Source organism: Triticum urartu, chromosome 2A, assembly GCF_056163025.1.
Source record: "Triticum urartu cultivar PI428250 chromosome 2A, HENAU_Tu73, whole genome shotgun sequence".
NCBI classification, from domain to species: Eukaryota; Viridiplantae; Streptophyta; class Magnoliopsida; order Poales; family Poaceae; genus Triticum; species Triticum urartu.
In genome coordinates this window covers 525,412,319-525,431,063 of record NC_141874.1, presented here as the reverse complement: position 1 = coordinate 525,431,063, position 18,745 = coordinate 525,412,319, and positions in this window count along the sequence as shown.

Genomic DNA, 18,745 nt, shown 5'->3' with positions numbered 1-18,745 from the left:
ATCGGGGACATGACGAGGAGTCTCGGAATGGTCGAGACGTAAAGATCGATATATTGGACGACTATATTCGGATATCGGAAAGGTTCCGAGTGATTCGGGCATTTTTCGGAGTACCGGAGAGTTACGGGAATTCGCCGGGGAGTAGATGGGCCTTATTGGGCTTTAGGGGAAAGAGAGAGAGGCAGGCCGCACGCCCCCCAAGGCCTAGTCTGAATTGGACTAGGGGGAGGGGCGGCGCCCCCTCGTTCCTTCTCTTCTCTTTTCCCTTTCCTTCTCTCCTACTCCTACTACTTGGAAGGACTCATAGTTCTACTAGGAAAAGGGGAATCCTACTCCCGGTGGGAGTAGGACTCCCCTAGGGTGCGCCATAGAGAGGGTCGGCCCTCTCCCTCCTCCACTCCTTTATATACGGGGAGAGGGGCACCCCTTGGAGACACAACAATTGATCCCTTGGATCTCTTAGCCGTGTGCGGTGCCCCCCTCCCTCATAATCCACCTCGATCATATCGTAGCGGTGCTTAGGCGAAGCCCTGCGTCGGTAGCATCATCATCACCATCACCACGCCGTCATGCTGACGAAACTCTCCTATAAAGCTTTGCTGGATCGGAGCTTGCGGGACGTCATCGAGTTGAACGTGTGCAGAACTCGGAGGTGCCGTGCGTTCGGTACTTGGATCGGTCGGTTCATGAAGACGTACGACCACATCAACCGCGTTGTGCTAACGCTTCCGCAGTCGGTCTACGAGGGTACGTGGACACACTCTCCCCTCTTGTTGCTATGCATCACCATGATCCTGTGTGTGCGTAGGAATTTTTTTGAAATTACTACGTTCCCCAACAAGGTTTCCTACTTGGTTATGTCTCAAACTCTCACACTTACCGCGGCTACAACAATTTCACCCGAAAGGTTGAAGATACGGTAGATGTGAAGTTTGATGAATCTAACGGCTCGCAAGTAGAGCAATTGCCAATTGATGTAGGAGATAAGGATCCTTCGGAAGCAATCCAAGACTTGTCTATTGGCAAGATTCATCCAATGGAGGTACAGGAGAGTACCTCGTCCGTTCAAGTGGAAGCTTCTACCTCACGACAAGGTGAACCAAGAGTTGATACGGAAGCATCCACAAGTGGGACACACCAAGATGAAGAAAACGAGGAAGTACACCAAGATGAACCTCATCAACCTCCTTCTCCACCAAGACAATAGAACAACATCGCCAGTAGTGAAGAAGGCCAAGAAGAAGAACGAGATGATGAAGAAGATGCTCCACCCCGACCCAAACAAAAGCTCCCACGAGTTCGAGCAAGAGTCTCAAGAGACCATCCCATCAAACAAATCTTCAATGATATTCAAACCGGGAGAATCACTCGCTCTAAAACTCATTTGGCTAACTTTTGTGAACATTATTAATTCATCTCTAGCATTGAACCTATGAAGGTTGAAGAAGCATTGGAAGATCCGATTGGATAAACGCCATGCATGAAGAGCTACACAACTTTGAGAGAAATCAAGTGTGGACATTGGTCGAGAAGCCCGACAACAACCACAACATCATTGGTACCAAATGGGTGTTTCACAACAAGCAAGACGAAGATGGTCAAGTCGTCCACAACAAAGCTCGTCTCGTCGCCCAAGGCTACACTCAAGTCGAAGGTATGGATTACGGTGAGACATATGCCCCCGTTGCTAGACTTGAGTCCATCCACATCTTACTTGCCTATGCTAACCACCATGATATCACTTTATACCAAATGGACATTAAAAGTGCTTTTCTAAATGGTGAAATTGAGGAGGAAGTTTATGTTAAATAACCTCCTGGCTTTGTCAATCCTAAGAAACCCGATCACTATTACAAACTTCACAAATCTCTTTATGGTCTTAAACAAGCTCCTAGAGCGTGGTATAAATGCTTGACCAAGTTTCTTATTGAAAAAGGCTTTGAGATTGGAAAAATAGATTCTACTCTTTTTACTAAAAGGGTTAACGGTCAATTATTTGTGTGCCAAATTTATGTTGATGATATCATATTTGGTTCGACTAACCCTCATTTTAGTGAAAAGTTTGGGAAGCTAATGTCGGAGAAGTTTGAGATATCTATGATGAGTGAACTCAAGTTCTTTCTTGGTTTGCAAATCAACCAAACTACCGAAGGCACCTTTGTTTCTCAAACAAAGTACACCAAGGAATTATTCAAGAAGTTCAACATGCAAGAAAACAAAGGTATGAAAACTCCCATGCCAAGTAGTGGACATCTTGATTTGACCAAGGATGGCACACCGGTTGACCAAAAGGTTTATCGCTCTATGATTGGTTCGTTATTATATCTATGTGCCTCCTGATACGTCTCCAATGTATCTATAATTTTTTATTGCTCCATGCTATATTATCTACTGTTTTGGACATTATTGGGCTTTATTATCCACTTTTATATTATTTTTGGGACTAAACTATTAACTGGAGGCCCAACCCAGAATTGCTGTTTTTTGCCTGTTTTAGGGTTTTGAAGAAAAGGAATATCAAACGGAGTCCAAACGGAATGAAACCTTCAGGAACGTGATTTTCTCAACGAACAAGACCCGGGAGACTTGGACCCTACGTCAAGAAAGAAAAGAGGAGGACACGAGGTAGGGGGCGCGCCTACCCCACCCCCCCCCCCTCAAGCGCCCTCCACCCTCGTGGGCCCCTTGTTGCTCCACCGATGTACTCCTTCCTCCTATATATACCTACATACCCCCACACAATCAGAAACGGAGCCAAAAACCTAATTCCACCGCCGCAACTTTCTGTATCCACGAGATCCCATCTTGGGGCCTGTTCCGGAGCTCCGCCGGAGGGGGCAACGATCACGGAGGGCTTCTACATCAACACCATAGCCCCTCCGATGAAGTGTGAGTAGTTTACCTCAGACCTACGGGTCCATAGTTAGTAGCTAGATGGCTTCTTCTCTCTTTTTGGATCTCAATACAATGTTCCCCCCCTCTCTTGTGGACAACTATTCGATGTAATCTTCTTTTTGCGGTGTGTTTGTTGAGATCCGATGAATTGTGGGTTTATGATCAAGTCTATCTATGAATAATATTTGAATCTTCTCTAAATTCTTTTATGTATGATTGGTTATCTTTGCAAGTCTCTTCGAATTATCAGTTTGGTTTGGCCTACTAGAATGATCTTTCTTGCAATGGGAGAAGTGCTTAGCTTTGGGTTCAATCTTGCGGTGTCATTTCCCAGTGACAGTAGGGGCAGCAAGGCACGCATTGTATTGTTGCCATCGAGGATAACAAGATGGGTTTTCTTCATATTGCATGAGTCTATCCCTCTACATCATGTAATCTTGCTTAAGGCGTTACTCTGTTTTTAACTTAATACTCTAGATGCATGCTAGATAGCGGTCGATGAGTGGAGTAATAGTAGTAGATGCAGGCAGGAGTCGGTCTACTTGTCTCGGACGTGATGCCTATATACATGATCATACCTAGATATTCTCATAACTATGCTCAATTCTGTCAATTGCTCAACAGTAATTTGTTCACCCACCGTAGAATACTTATGCTCTCGAGAGAAGCCACTAGTGAAACCTATGCCCCCCGGGTCTATCTTCATCATATTAATCTCCTACTACTTAGTTATTTCCTTTGCTATTTACTTTGCATTTATTTTACTTTGCATCTTTATCATAAAAATACCAAAAATATTATCTTATCATATCTATCAGATCTCACTCTCGTAAGTAGCCTTATAGGGATTGACAACCCCTATTTGCGTTGGTTGCGAGGATTTATTTGTTTTGTGCAGGTACGAGGGACTCGCGCATAGCCTCCTACTGGATTGATACCTTGGTTCTTAAAAACTGAGGGAAATACTTACGCTACTTTGCTGCATCATCCCTTCCTCTTCGGGGAAAACCAACGCAATGCTCAAGAGGTAGCAAGAAGGATTTCTAGCGCCGTTGCTGGGGAGGTCTACGCAAAAGTCAACATACCAAGTACCCATCACATACCCTTATCTCCCATATTACATTATTTGCCATTTGCCTCTTGTTTTCCTCTCCCCCCACTTCACCCTTGCCGTTTTATTCCCTCTCTCTCTCTATCCTCCCTCTCTTTCTCTATTTGCCTCTTTTTGCCCGCTTGCTTTTTGGTTGCTTGTGTGTTAGTTTGCTTGCTTGTCCCGATGGCTCAAGATAATACTAAATTGTGTGACTTCACCAATACCAACAACAATTATTTTATTAGCACTCCGATTGCTCCTCTTATCGATGCTGAATCTTGTGAAATTAATGCTGCTTTGCTGAATCTTGTCATGAAAGATCCATTTTCTGGCCTTCCCAGTGAAGATGCCGCTGCACATATAAATAGCTTCGTTGATTTGTGTGACATGCAAAAGAAGAAAGATGTGGATAATGATATTGTTAAAATGAAGCTATTTCCTTTTTCGCTTAGAGATCGTGCTAAAGCTTGGTTTTCGTCTTTGCCTAAAAATAGTATTGATTCATGGAACAAGTGCAAAGATGCTTTTATCTCTAAGTATTTTCCTCCCGCTAAGATCATCTCTCTTAGAAACGATATTATGAACTTTAAGCAACTTGATCATGAATATGTTGCACAAGCTTGGGAGAGAATGAAACTAATGATACGTAATTGCCCTACTCATGGTTTAAATTTGTGGATGATTGTTAAGAATTTTATGCCGGATTGAATTTTGCTTCTAGAAATCTTTTAGATTCGGCCGCGGGAGACACATTTATGGAAATCACTTTAGGAGATGCTACTAAACTCCTAGATAATATTATGGTTAATTATTCTCAATGGCATACTGAAAGATCTACTAATAAAAAGGTGCATGCGATAGAAGAAATTAATGTTTTGAGTGGAAATATGGATGAACTTATGAAATTATTTGCTAATAAGAGTGTTTCTTCTGATCCTAATGATATGCCCTTGTCTACTTTGATTGAGGATAATAATGAATCTATGGATGTGAATTTTTTTGGTAGGAACAATTTTGGTAACAACGCGTATAGAGGAAATTTCAACCCTAGGCCTTATCCTAGTAATTCCTCTAATAATTATGGTAATTCCTACAACAATTCTTATGTAAATTATAATAAGATGCCCTCTGATTTTGAATCTAATTTTAAAGAATTTATTACTTCGCAAAAGAATTTTAATGCTTTGATTGAAGAAAAATTGCAAAAGATTGATGATTTGGCTAGGAATGTTGATAGAATTTCTCTTGATGTTGATTCTTTGAAACTTAGATCTATTCCACCTAAGCATGATATCAATGAGTCTATCAAAGCCATGAGAATTTCCATTGATGAGTGCAAGGAAAGAACCGCTAGGATGCGTGCTAAGAAAGATGCCTTTATAAGAGCGTGTTCTTCTAGTTCCTATGAAAATAAAGATGAAGATCTAAAAGTTATTGATGTGTCCCCTATTAAATATTTTTTTTGCAATATGAATCTTGATAATAATGGGACTGAATATGATCCACCTTTACCTAGAAGGCATTCCAAGAATTCAGAATTTGTTGATCTTGATGCTAAATTTGATGAAAGTGGGATTGAAGAAATTAAAACCCTAGATGTTGCTAAACCCACTATTATGGATTTCAAGGAATTTAACTATGAAAATTTCTTTTTGATTGATTGTATTTCCTTGTTGCAATCCGTGCTAAATTCTCCTCATGCTTATAGTCAAAATAAAGCATTTACTAAACATATCGTTGATGCCTTGATGCAATCTTTTGAAGAAAAACTTGAATTGGAAGTTTCTGTCCCTAGAAAACTTTATGATGAGTGGGAACCAACTATTAAAATTAAAATTAAAGATCATGAATGCTATGCTTTATGTGATTTGGGTGCTAGTGTTTCCACGATTCCAAAGACTTTGTGTGATTTGTTAGGTTTCCATGATTTTGATGACTACTCTCTAAACTTGCACCTTGCGGATTCCACTATTAAGAAACCTATGGGAAGAATTAATGATGTTCTTATTGTTGCAAATAGGAATTATGTGCCCGTATATTTTATTGTTCTTAACATAGATTGCAATCCTTCATGTCCTATTATTCTTGGTAGACCTTTCCTTAGAACGATTGGTGCAATTATTGATATGAAGGAAGGAAATATTAGATTCCAATTTCCATTAAGGAAAGGCATGGAACACTTTCCTAGAAATAAAATTAAATTACCTTAATTATGAATCTATTATGAGAGCCAATTATGGATTGCCTACCAAAGATGGCAATACCTAGATCTATTCTTGCTTGTTATGCCTAGCTAGGGGCGTTAAACGATAGCGCTTGTTGGGAGGCAACCCAATTTTATTTTTATTCCTTGATTTTTTATCCTGTTTAGTAATAAATAATTTATCTAGCCTCTGTTTTTGTTGTGTTTTTTGTGTTTAATTAGTGTTTGTGCCAAGTAGAACCGTTGGGAAGACTTGGGGAAAGTCTTGTTGAACTTGCTGTAAAAAACAGAAACTTTAGCGCTCACGAGAACTGCTGTCATTTTTATTTGGAAAGTTCTATTTAGTTAATTCTTCTTTCAGATGTTTAATAGATAAATTACTCACGTCCAGAAGTTTATTTTAGAATTTTTGGGGTTCCAGATCTTGCGCTAGCTACAGATTACTACAGAATGTTCTGTTTTTGACAGATTCTGTTTTTCGTGTGTTGTTTGCTTATTTTGATGAATCTATGGCTAGTAAAATAGTTTATAAACCATAGATAAGTTGGAATACAGTAGTTATAACACCAATATAAATAAATAATGAGTTTTTTACAGTACCTTGAAGTGGTCTTTTATTTTCTTTCGCTAACGGAGCTCACGAGATTTTCTACTTTAAGTTTTGTGTTGTGAAGTTTTCAAGTTTTGGGTAAAGATTTGATGGATTATGGAACAAGGAGTGGCAAGAGCCTAAGCTTGGGGATGCCCATGGCACCCCCAAGATAATATAAGGACACCTAAAAGCCAAAGCTTGGGGATGCCCCGAAAGGCATCCCCTCTTTCGTCTACTTCTATCGGTAACTTTACTTGGAGCTATATTTTTATTCGCCACATGATATGTGTTTTTCTTGGAGCGTCTTGTATTATTTGAGTCTTTGCTTGTTAGTTTACCACAATCATCCTTGCTATACACACCTTTTGAGAGAGCGCCATACATGATTTGGAATTTGTTAGAATACTCTATGTGCTTCGCTTATATCTTTTGAGTTATATAATTTTGCTCTAGTACTTCACTTATATCTTTTAGAGCACGGTGGTGGATTTGTTTTATAGAAACTATTGATCTCTCATTCTTCACTTAGATTATTTTGAGAGTCTTAATAGCATGGTAATTTGCTTAAAATCCTAATATGGGTATACAAGATTAATAATAAAACTTTCTTATGAGTGTGTTGAATACTATGATAAGTTTGATACTTGATAAATGTTTTGAGATATGGAGATGGTGATATTAAAGTCATGCTAGTTGAGTAGTTGTGAATTTGAGAAATAATTGTGCTGAAGCTTGTGATTCCCGTAGCATGCACGTATGGTGAACCGTTATGTGATGAAGTCGGTGCATGATTTATTTGTTGATTGCCTTCCTTATGAGTGGCGGCCGGGGACAAGCGATGGTCTTTTCCTACCAATCTATCCCCTAGGAGCATGCGCGTAATACTTTGCTTTGATAACTTGTAGATTTTTGCAATAAGTATATGAGTTCTTTATGACTAATGTTGAGTCCATGGATTATACGCACTCTCACCCTTCCGCCTTTGCTACCCTCTCTAATACCGCGCACCTTTCGCCGGTATCATACATCTACCATATACCTTCCTCAAAACAGCCACCATACCTACCTATTATGGCATTTCCATAGCCATTCCGAGATATATTGCCATGCAACTTTCCACCGTTCCGTTATCAAGTTATAATTGTTGAGTTGTAAGAAAAATAAAAGTGTGATGATCATCATTATTAGAGCATTGTCCCAGTGAGGAAAGGATGATGGAGACTATGATTCCCCCACAAGTCGGGATGAGACTCCGGACGAAAAATAAAAGAGGCCAAAGAAGCCCAAACAAATAAAAAGAGAGGCCATAAAAAACAGAGAAAAGGCCCAAATAAAAAATGAGAGAAAAAGAGAGAAGGGACAATGTTACTATCCTTTTACCACACTTGTGCTTCAAAGTAGCACCATGATCTTCATAGTAGAGAGTCTCTCATGTTATCACTTTCATATACTAGTGGGAATCTTTCATTATAGAACTTGGCTTGTATATTCCAATGATGGGCTTCCTCAAATTGCCCTAGGTCTTCATGAGCAAGCAAGTTGGATGCACACCCACTTAGTTTCTTTTTGAGCTTTCATATACTTATAGCTCTAGTGCATCCGTTGCATGGCAATCCCTACTCACTCACATTGATATCTATTGATGGGCATCTCCATAGCCCGTTGATATGCCTAGTTGATGTGAGACTATCTTCTCCCTTTTTGTCTTCTCCACAACCACCACTCTATTCCACCTATAGTTGTAGCGACCAGACCTCAGACGGTCCAATCTCTGTGCTCCGGTGTCATTCCTGGATCAGTAATGCTGACACCACACAGTACTTGAAGGATTTATAATAGAGTAGCAATCACACACTTATTACATCGAGTGTCTCAAAAGAGAACTTATTACAATAAATATGGCTTAAGGCCATCTAAAACGATAAAAGCGGAAGGCCTGGAAGATAAGTGAGTCCATCAACTCCAACTGCATCACTGAGTATAGAACCACGACCTAAAGGCACCTTAATCATCGTCTGAAAAGTCTGCAACATTAACGTTGCAGCCCGAAAACGGGTTAGCACATGGAATATGCTGGCAATGTAACACATAGAGAGTGATGGAATAAAATAGGCTATTCTATATGCATATATGGCTGGTGGAAAGCTCTATGGTTACAGTTTTGCGTAAAGCCAATTTTTCCCTACTGCAAAGGAATAAATTTTATTTAACTATCATGGTAGTTGTTAAACATTGAGAATGGTTGACAGCATTCTCAATCCCAATTAAGCATCATCATTAAAACCCAACAATTAACTTTAGAGTAACATGATGAGATTCACATGATAATCCAGGTACTAGATACTCAAGATGTCCATAACCGGGGACACGGCTAACCATGATTAGTTTATACACTCTGCAGAGGTTTGCGCACTTTTCCCCACAAGACTCGATCTCCTCCGTTGGTTTTCTCGTACTACATGGTGTTTGAGAAACGGATGACCGAGACATAGTCTTTCGGAAGCGCTAGCGCCTTACGAACGGGTAGACCGTACCAACCTACATCCCCAACATCTGCTAGTCTACCACTGTAAGTGTTCGCATGACTTAGTCAACTATGCTAGAGCCCATAGTAGCTTGTGGCTGCACACGGAAGTTTCTAGTATGAATAATCTCATGATCCCTTTGAGCCTGGGTGGCGGTCCAAAAGAAAACAGGCAATCGCTGGAATAGCCAGGTGCCTCAATCCACCCAGATGTGTGTTTAGGTTGCCACCTTAAATAAACCATTAATTAACACAGCTCACATCTATCATGGATACACTCACCCAATCCATGTCTACTAGCATAGCATAGCAATAATAAGCAAACGTAGAGTAACTCCCAAAGGTTTGATAATAAATAGGTAATAGGTTCTACCTCAACTACTCCCCAAACCCACAATTTAATTAGATCCTAATGATGCAATGTGTGAGGATTGATCTAATGCAATAAAACTGGGTAGTAGGAGGTATGATCAAAGTGTTACTTGCCTTGCTGATGATCCGGGAAACCTAGCGATTTGAAGTAGCAAGCGGCGCACTCCAGGTACTCTATCGCAAACAAACAAATATACAATAAGTACTCAACTAATGCATAGGTAAAAATCGAACAAGAGAACTAACCAGAAAGTTCAACTTAAGAACTCCGGTTGGCAAAAAGAATCAAAACGAACGAAGCAACGAAAGACAAACGACAAGAGAAACAAACTTCGTTTACTATTCTGGGTCTAAGGCAATTTTTACAGTGGCAAAAACTTGTTTGAGTTGGTTAAACGGAAAGAGGGTTTCGAGCCGAAACTCCAGGCGCTTGAATCGCCTGATTTCGATAAACGAGCGAAAAGTTAAACTAGAACGACCATCGGATCAGAGATCGCGATCAGAAAAACCGCGGATTTAATCCGAGAAAAAGAAAAATGACGAACAGTTAACGAACAAACATTCGTTTACAGAAACTAAACGAAAAATGCATTCGTTAAAACAAACGGACGAACGGGCGCTCGTTAAAATAAATAAACCAAAAAAAAACCCGATCTATTTATTTTAAAAAAATGGAACTAGGGTTTTAAAAAAACCAACTCGGTTTTTTTCCAAAAACCGGCCGGCGACTACCTCGGCGGCGGCGGCTCTCCAGCGGGGATCCGGCAGGGCGGCGGGGTGGCGGCAAGCGGCAGCGGTGGCGGCGGCGGCGCGGGCGGCAGCGGGCTGCGGTGCGGGGCGGCGGGGTGAGGAGAGGGCGGCGGCGGGGCGACTATTTAAGAGGGGGAGGGGGAGTTGACTTGGGGGAGGGGGCGACGGGCGGCGCAGCTCCGGCTCGGACTCCTCTCCGAGTCCGGCGGGGAAGGCGGCGGCGGCGGCTTGGGCCGGCCTGGCTCGGTTGGGCCCTTGGCCGAGTCGGGCGCGGTTTAAAAAAAAACAATTTCACTGCGCCTAAAAAAATCTAGAAAAATAAATAAAAATCTAAAAATGCCAAAACAAATTTTCTCCGTCTAAATAAAATATTTAGAACAGGATGAACATTTGTTTTGGCTCTAAATGCAATTTTTGAAAACATGCAATTTTTCCTAAATTCGAATAAAATAGCAAATAAAACCAAAATAAAATCTTATTTTTTTATTAAATCCTCAATATTTCTTTATTTTGGGAAAGTAATTTTATTCCCTCTCTCATATTTTTAATATAGAAATAATTGAAGATAAAATAAATAAAATCAAATGATCCTATCTTCAAAATTTGAGAAAAACTCAAATATGAAAATAACGAAATCCCCAACTCTCTCCGGGGGTCCTTGAGTTGCGTAGAATTTTCTAGGATCAACCAGAAAAGCAATAAAATATGATATGCAATGAGGATCTAATGTATAACATTCCAAACTGAAAATTTGGGATGTTACAATAGTGCTACATCCATGGCTCATGCTCATGTATTGCGTGAAGATTGAAAAAGTATTGAGAATGTCAAAAGTATGAAACAATTGCTTGGCTTGTCATCGGGGTTGTGCATGATTTAAATATTTTGTGTGGTGAAGATAGAGCATAGCCAGACTATATGATTTTGTAGGGATAACTTTCTTTAGCCATGTTATTTTGAGAAGATATAATTGCTTTGTTAGTATGCTTGAAGTATTATTATTTTCATGTCAATATAAACTTTTGTCTTGAATCTTTCAGATCTGAATATTCAAATCACAATTAAGAAGAATTACATTAAAATTATGCCAAGTAGCACTCCGCATCAAAAATTCTGTTTTTATCATTTACCTACTCGAGGACGAGCAGGAATTAAGCTTGGGGATGCTTGATACGTCTCCAACGTATCTATAATTTTTGATTGCTCCATGCTACATTATCTACTATTTTGGACATTATTGGGCTTTATTATCCACTTTTATATTATTTTTGGGACTAACCTATTAACCGGAGGCCCAGCCTAGAATTGTTGTTTTTGCCTGTTTTAGGGTTTCGAAGAAAAGGAATATCAAACGGAGTCCAAACGGAATGAAACCTCCGGGAACGTGATTTCTCAACGAACAAGACCCGGGAGACTTGGACCGTACGTCAAGAAAGAAAAGAGGAGGCCACGAGGTAGGGGGGTGTGCCTACCCCCCCCCCCCCCGAGGCGCGCCCTCCACCCTCGTGGGCCCCTTGTTGCTCCACCGACGTACTCCTTCCTCCTATATATACCTACGTACCCCCAAACGATCAGAGACGGAGCCAAAACCCTAATTCCACCGCCGCAACTTTCTGTATCCATGAGATCCCATCTTGGGGCCTGTTCCAGAGCACCACCGGAGGGGGCATCGATCATTGAGGGCTTCTTCATCAACACCATAGCCCCTCCGATGAAGTGTGAGTAGTTTACCTCAGACCTACGGGTCCATAGTTAGTAGCTAGATGGCTTCTTCTCTCTTTTTGTATCTCAATACAATGTTCTCCCCCTCTCTTGTGGAGAACTATTCGATGTAATCTTCTTTTTGCGGTGTGTTTGTTGAGACTGATGAATTGTGAGTTTATGATCAAGTCTATCTATGAATAATATTTGAATCTTCTCTGAATTTTTTTATGTATGATTGGTTATCTTTGCAAGTCTCTTTGAATTATCAGTTTGGTTTGGCCTACTAGATTGATCTTTCTTGCAATGGGAGAAGTGCTTAGCTTTGGGTTCAATCTTGCGGTGTCCTTTCCCAGTGACAGTAGGGGCAGCAAGGCACGTATTGTATTGTTGCCATCGAGGATAACAAGATGGGATTTTATTCATATTTCATGAGTCTATCCCTCTACATCATGTCATCTTGCTTAAGGCGTTACTCTGTTTTTAACTTAATACTATAGATGCATGTTGGATAGCGGTCGATGAGTGGAGTAATAGTAGTAGATGCATGCAGGAGTCGGTCTACTTGTCTCGGACGTGATGCCTATATACATGATCATACCTAGATATTCTCATAACTATGCTCAATTATTTCAATTGCTCAATAGTAATTTGTTCACCCACTGTAGAATACTTATGCTCTCGAGAGAAGCTACTAGTGAAACCTATGGCCCCCGGGTCTATCTTCATCATATTAATCTCCTACTACTTATTTATTTCCTTTGCTATTTCCTTTGCCTTTATTTTACTTTGCATCTTTATTATAAAAATACCAAAATATTATCTTATCATATCTATCAGACCTCACTCTCGTAAGTGGCCTTATAGGGATTGACAACCCCTATTTGCGTTGGTTGCGAGGATTTATTTGTTTTGTGCAGGTACGAGGGACTCGCGCGTAGCCTCCTACTGGATTGATACCTTGGTTCTCAAAAACTGAGGGAAATACTTACGCTACTTTGCTGCATCATCCCTTCCTCTTCGGGGAAAACCAACGCAGTGCTCCAGAGGTAGCACCTCCCGTCCCGATATTATGCTAAGTGTGTGCATGTGTGCACGATATCAAGCGGCCCCCAAAGAATGTCATCTTAAGGCTGTGAAAAGGATAGTGAGATACTTAATACATACACAAATTTTGGCATTTGGTATCCTAAGAGGTCCTGTTTTGATCTTGTTGGTCATTCCGATTCGGACTATGCCGAAGATAAGGTTGATAGAAAGTCCACTTCGGGTACTTGTCGATTTATTGGTAGATCTCTTGTATCTTGGTCCTCCAAGAAACAAAACTCGGTATCCTTATCCACCACCGAAGCGGAATACATTGCCGCCGGTTCATGTTGTGCTCAATTACTTTGGATGACCCAAACTCTTAAAGATTATGGGATCAATGTGAAACATGTTCCATTACTTTGTGACAATGAGAGTGCTATTAAGATTGCTCACAATCCCGTGCAACATTCTCGAACTAAGCATATTGAAGTTCGTCATCATTTCATTCGAGATCATGTTGCTAAAGGGGACATTGATCTTAAACATGTTCGTACCGATAAGCAATTGGCGGATATATTCACCAAACCGCGTGATGAGAAAGTCTTTTGCCGTTTGAGAGGTGAATTGAACATCATTGATACTTCAAACTTGGAGTAGGAACTCCATTTGGATACATACAAGGCATGAGCCTATGACTAATCCTTGATACTTCTCTTATGATGATGATCATATGTCTTGGATATATTTGCAGCCTTGCATGCTATCTAACCCTTGTAGGTACTTGGATGAATCTAAATCCATGAGATTGCAACTCACTCACATCTTGAGCAATCTCTACATCGCCAAGTCTCTACACAATGGTGGTTGAAGACAAGAAAGCATGAAACCCCTCAACATATCCTTTGACAAATTCTATATATCAATTTTCATTGGTAACAAATTTCATGATTGTCATACACAAGTGGTCTTCCTTGCAAGACTAACCCATGTAGGTAGATGAAATCCAATTACAAGTGGTGTTCCCAACTCTTGATGAGCTACATCAACCATGAGCAACCCACACAAGTTCAACTACACGATCAAGTTCATCACCACCACCCAAGGTATGCTATCCCATCTTAGAGAAGCTTTACTCCAAGTCATGGGTCAAAGCAGCTCAACAAGATGCGAATACATCAAAAGTGTAAATGAAAAATGGTAACCCCATTTTGAGCTTAAACGATGAGCATGACCTACGATCAAGTGTTCTCACTTGACTCCTCAGTCAATATGCTCTACCATAGGTGACTCTGTCGCCGACCAATTCTAGATGAAGTTCTCTAGTGTTTCTATGTATTCTTGCATTTGTCTCTTGCATATTTGTTTCCCTTCATCTAGATTTCTTTTATTTTGCCTTGTTTTTGTTCTGCATTCCCAGCATCCAATTCATTGCAAATCCTTCAGTTAATTCCTGGCAAATCCTTGAGAGATCTTATTTGCCTAGTGAGCCGAGGTGACAAGTGTTCTCTCCGTGTTGAACTCGGTCATACAGATCTGTTGCTTTCGGTCACACTGAACCAATTCGGTACCACTGAAGACTACAACTCGGTATCACCGATTTCACTGCAGAGAAGACAATTTGCCACTTGTTTGTGCACTTTTATTCCAGCTCCACTCGATGATTCTTGTCCTCTACCAGCATCACAATCTATATGCTACTTTGCTCTATGACTCGAGGACCAAACATATTTTGACACACACTCTAGAAGATCCCTTCTTGGAAATTGATGTCAAAGGGGGAGAGAGAGATCACATCAAAGCTTATTCTCTTCAAAGGGGGAGAGAGCGAAAAAGGGAGAGAGAAGGCCCCAAATGCTTGGTGTTCAAGAGGAGAGAAGTCACATGTCATTAAGAAGGGAAAAACATGTCTATGCTATGTTTATGTTCTTGATCTGTTTTGCTCTAATTTTTTTCCCCTATGTTCTCCCATTATGCAATACAAGATTTAGGGGGAGAAATACTACTAGGGAAGGAAATCCTTGAATTCATTGCATATCTTTATCCTTTGGGGACATGTCTATATCCTATAGAGTACCCAGTACTCACTCTCTACATGTCATCCCAATCTTGGTACTCTTGTGGTTTCTTTTGTTTGCTCTGTCTAGTAGATGTCACTACAAAAAAAATACACTTCCGTGATGATACGTGTCTGTCACAGTAGGTCGCTTTTTTTGTCGTGCATGTACATCCATGACAAATTTATGACAGAATCAAGATAGTCATACTTGTGCTGTCGTAGAAGTGTTCCATGACATTACCAAAATTATCATCACGGAAGTGTCCACTTCCATGATGATAAATCGCGCGTCACAGAAGTGCTTTCGTCAAGGGTGACCGACACGTGGCATCCACCGTAACGGAATGCCGTTAAGCTATCGGGTCGAGTTTTGGATCCGATAACCCGTTAACAGCCCCGACCAATGGGGATTTTCCACGTGTAAAATCATCATTAGCTAGAGGAAACACGTGTCGGCTCATTGTTGGGACAGATGTCATCCACTCATTGGACAGGAGGCGCCTATGATAGGTCGACACGTGGCATGGCCCAACAGTGGCCCATTCCGGTGAAAAAGGCCGCCCAGTAAAAATTAGCAGCCCGGCCCATATAAGGCCTACTTGTGTCAGGTCCATTTAAGCCCACGGCCCATACGAGATGTGCCAATTCGGCCCGTTAAAGATTTGACACCATTGCAGCCCATCGTCAGTTTGAGACCGTTAACAGCCCGCTATATATTTGGGCTCAATATCGGCCCGATGAGATTTCGGCCTGTTAACGGCCCATTTAATGGATGGGCCAATTTTCAGGATGTACATCTTTCAGCCTTTTAGCAACCCATTTAAATGTTGGGCTAATTTCCGGCCCGGTGTGTCTTTCATCCTGTTGACGGCCCATAAATCTGATGGGCCATTTGTAGTCGGACCTGAGCTTCGGCCTTTTAGCGGCCCATTTAAGTGTTGGGCCAATTTCTGGCCCGGTGTCACTTTCAGCCTGTTGACGGCCCATAAATCAGTTGGGCCAATTGTAGTCGGACCTGAGATTTGGCCTTTTAGCGACCCATTTAAGTGTTGGGCCAATTCCCGGCCCTGTGTGCCTTTCGGCCTGTTAACGAACCATAAATGAGTTGGGTCATTTGTAGTCGGACCTTAGTTTTGGCCTCTTAACGGCCCATGCCCTTCATGGTCCAATACCAGCCCGGTTTCTCTTTCGTCCTGCTAAAGGCCCACAACACAGTTGGGCTGTTTACAATATGACCTGACTTTCGGCCTCTTAGCGGCCCATGCTCTTCATGGTCCAATACAAGCCCGCTGTCTCTTTCGGCCTGCTAAAGGCCTACAGTATAGTTGGGCCATATGTAGCCCAAACTTAGTAACGACCTGTTAACGGCCTGTGAAATAAATTGGGGCCACCTGTTGCCCGCTGCGATGTCGACATGTTAATGACCCAGGAGGTAAGAGAGCCGACCATTAACTTTCGGCCTATTAACGGCCCATTAACTTAATGGGCCCACTAAAGTTCATTCATGTCTTTAGGCCAAATTAGATAATTTGAGCCCATTACGACGAGCAAAGGTACGGCATACAGGGAATAACGTTGCACATCCAGAATATATTACAGGAAATTACATCCACTGGGCAATCAAAGATTGATGCCAGTGCAAATAAATGAGCAGAACCTAACCATCTACAACGTCACAATCTGCAACCTCAGCACAGATGATGCCCATAAGCATGTGGGCAAGTTCTTGCTGCTCTGCCACACTGTCTCTGAAAACATTGATCAGTTGTTGTGTCGCACGACTCTGCACCTCTGATTCATCCACCATTTCCATCATTGCTTCAGCCATTAATGTGTTCACAAACATACATTTATTCCGTCGCATTCGAGACAGAGGATACTGAACAGATTCAGATGGCGATTTTGGCAGGCTTGTATTATTGATAGTGGAGAGTGTCTTGACCATTGCATCATAACATAAATTAGGACGGGAACCAAACAGATTAATCATGAGTTATTGCCATATTACCTGGCCTAGATTTACTGGAAAGAAACAATGGAGTTGCCTTGCTATTTTCAGAGTTTGTCTTCTTATCTTCAGCAGCCTGCACAAAATTAACACACTAGCATTGCTATCATTGGCCAAGTCAGATAATAGGAAAGCAACATTGACACAACGAACGTTTGGGCAACTAGCCTACACCAAATTAACACAATATGGCACAGCTATCATCAGCCAGGTAAGGTAATACGAAAGCAACATTGACACAATGAATGAATGGGCAACCAGAGAAGCACTACAATTCAGTAATGTGTGTTATATGAGATAGCACATTCATGCAGCTCAGTACGCAAAACTACCAGACAGTTTTCCTTACAAAAAACAACATTGGCGCCTTTAACATTTTGCTACAACTAATTTTAGATCAGATAAAGGTTAGATTCAGGCCGATTAACAAAATACATGCTGGTGTAAAAATATAGTGATATACAGCAGGTACTTACATCAGCACTGGAACATAGAGAATTCCCGCAAGATATTTTCCTCGAATACGATCCCAATGGAGGAAGTCTTGTATCGTTTAACCTTATTTTCTAAAAGAGAGACTGGTAAGAAACATGTAGAAAATATGATCAGAATGCTATAAAATTTCATGATGCGAGGATACGCACACGCTTCTTAGAATGGAGTTGACATTCTTTTGCTGGACTGGAGCAGACTAGTTCTTTGGCCACTGGAATCTTCTTATTATCAGTGGGAGTTGGGTTTCTCTGTGCTGGAGCAGTATCTATGAAAAATGGAGTTTGTTTATTATCTCCTGGCGTTTGGATCTTTTGCAAAGACCTGGTTTGTAACCCTTCAGATTCTAACATAGCCGTCTTCCCCTTGCATGCCTTATATAGAAGAATGGTGATTCAGTTATAAAACATGCTACAATAGAGATGGAATAGGTACTGAAAAATAGAAAGGCATGACATATTGACATGTATTCACTCCATACGGAAATAAATGGATGGGTCTAGGCGTATTTCAGTTCTAGATACATCCAGTTTTATCCATTTCTGCGACATTTAATCCGGACAGAGGGAGCATGATGTAAGAGCTAGGGATACGACAGGACAACATAGTAAAAAAAACACTGAAAAACCCACTGCAGAACCAAAGTATTCAAACCCACTGATATGAGATAGTACACTCATGCAGCTCAGGATGCAAAACTACCAGGCAGTTTTCCTTGCAAAAATCAACATTGTGGCCTTTAATCATACATTTTGCTACAACTAAATTTAGATCAGATAAAGGTTGGATTCATGTCGATTAACAAAATACATGCTGATGTAAAAATATAGTGATATACAACAGGTACTTACATCTACATTGGAGCACAGAGAATTCCTGCAAGAATCTTTCCTCATAAACGATACCATTGCAGAAAATCTTCTATCTGTTATGATTATTTTCTAAGAGAGAGAGATGGGTAAGAAACATGTAGAAAATATGATCAGCATGCTATAAAATTTCATGATGCAAGGATACGCACACGCTTCTT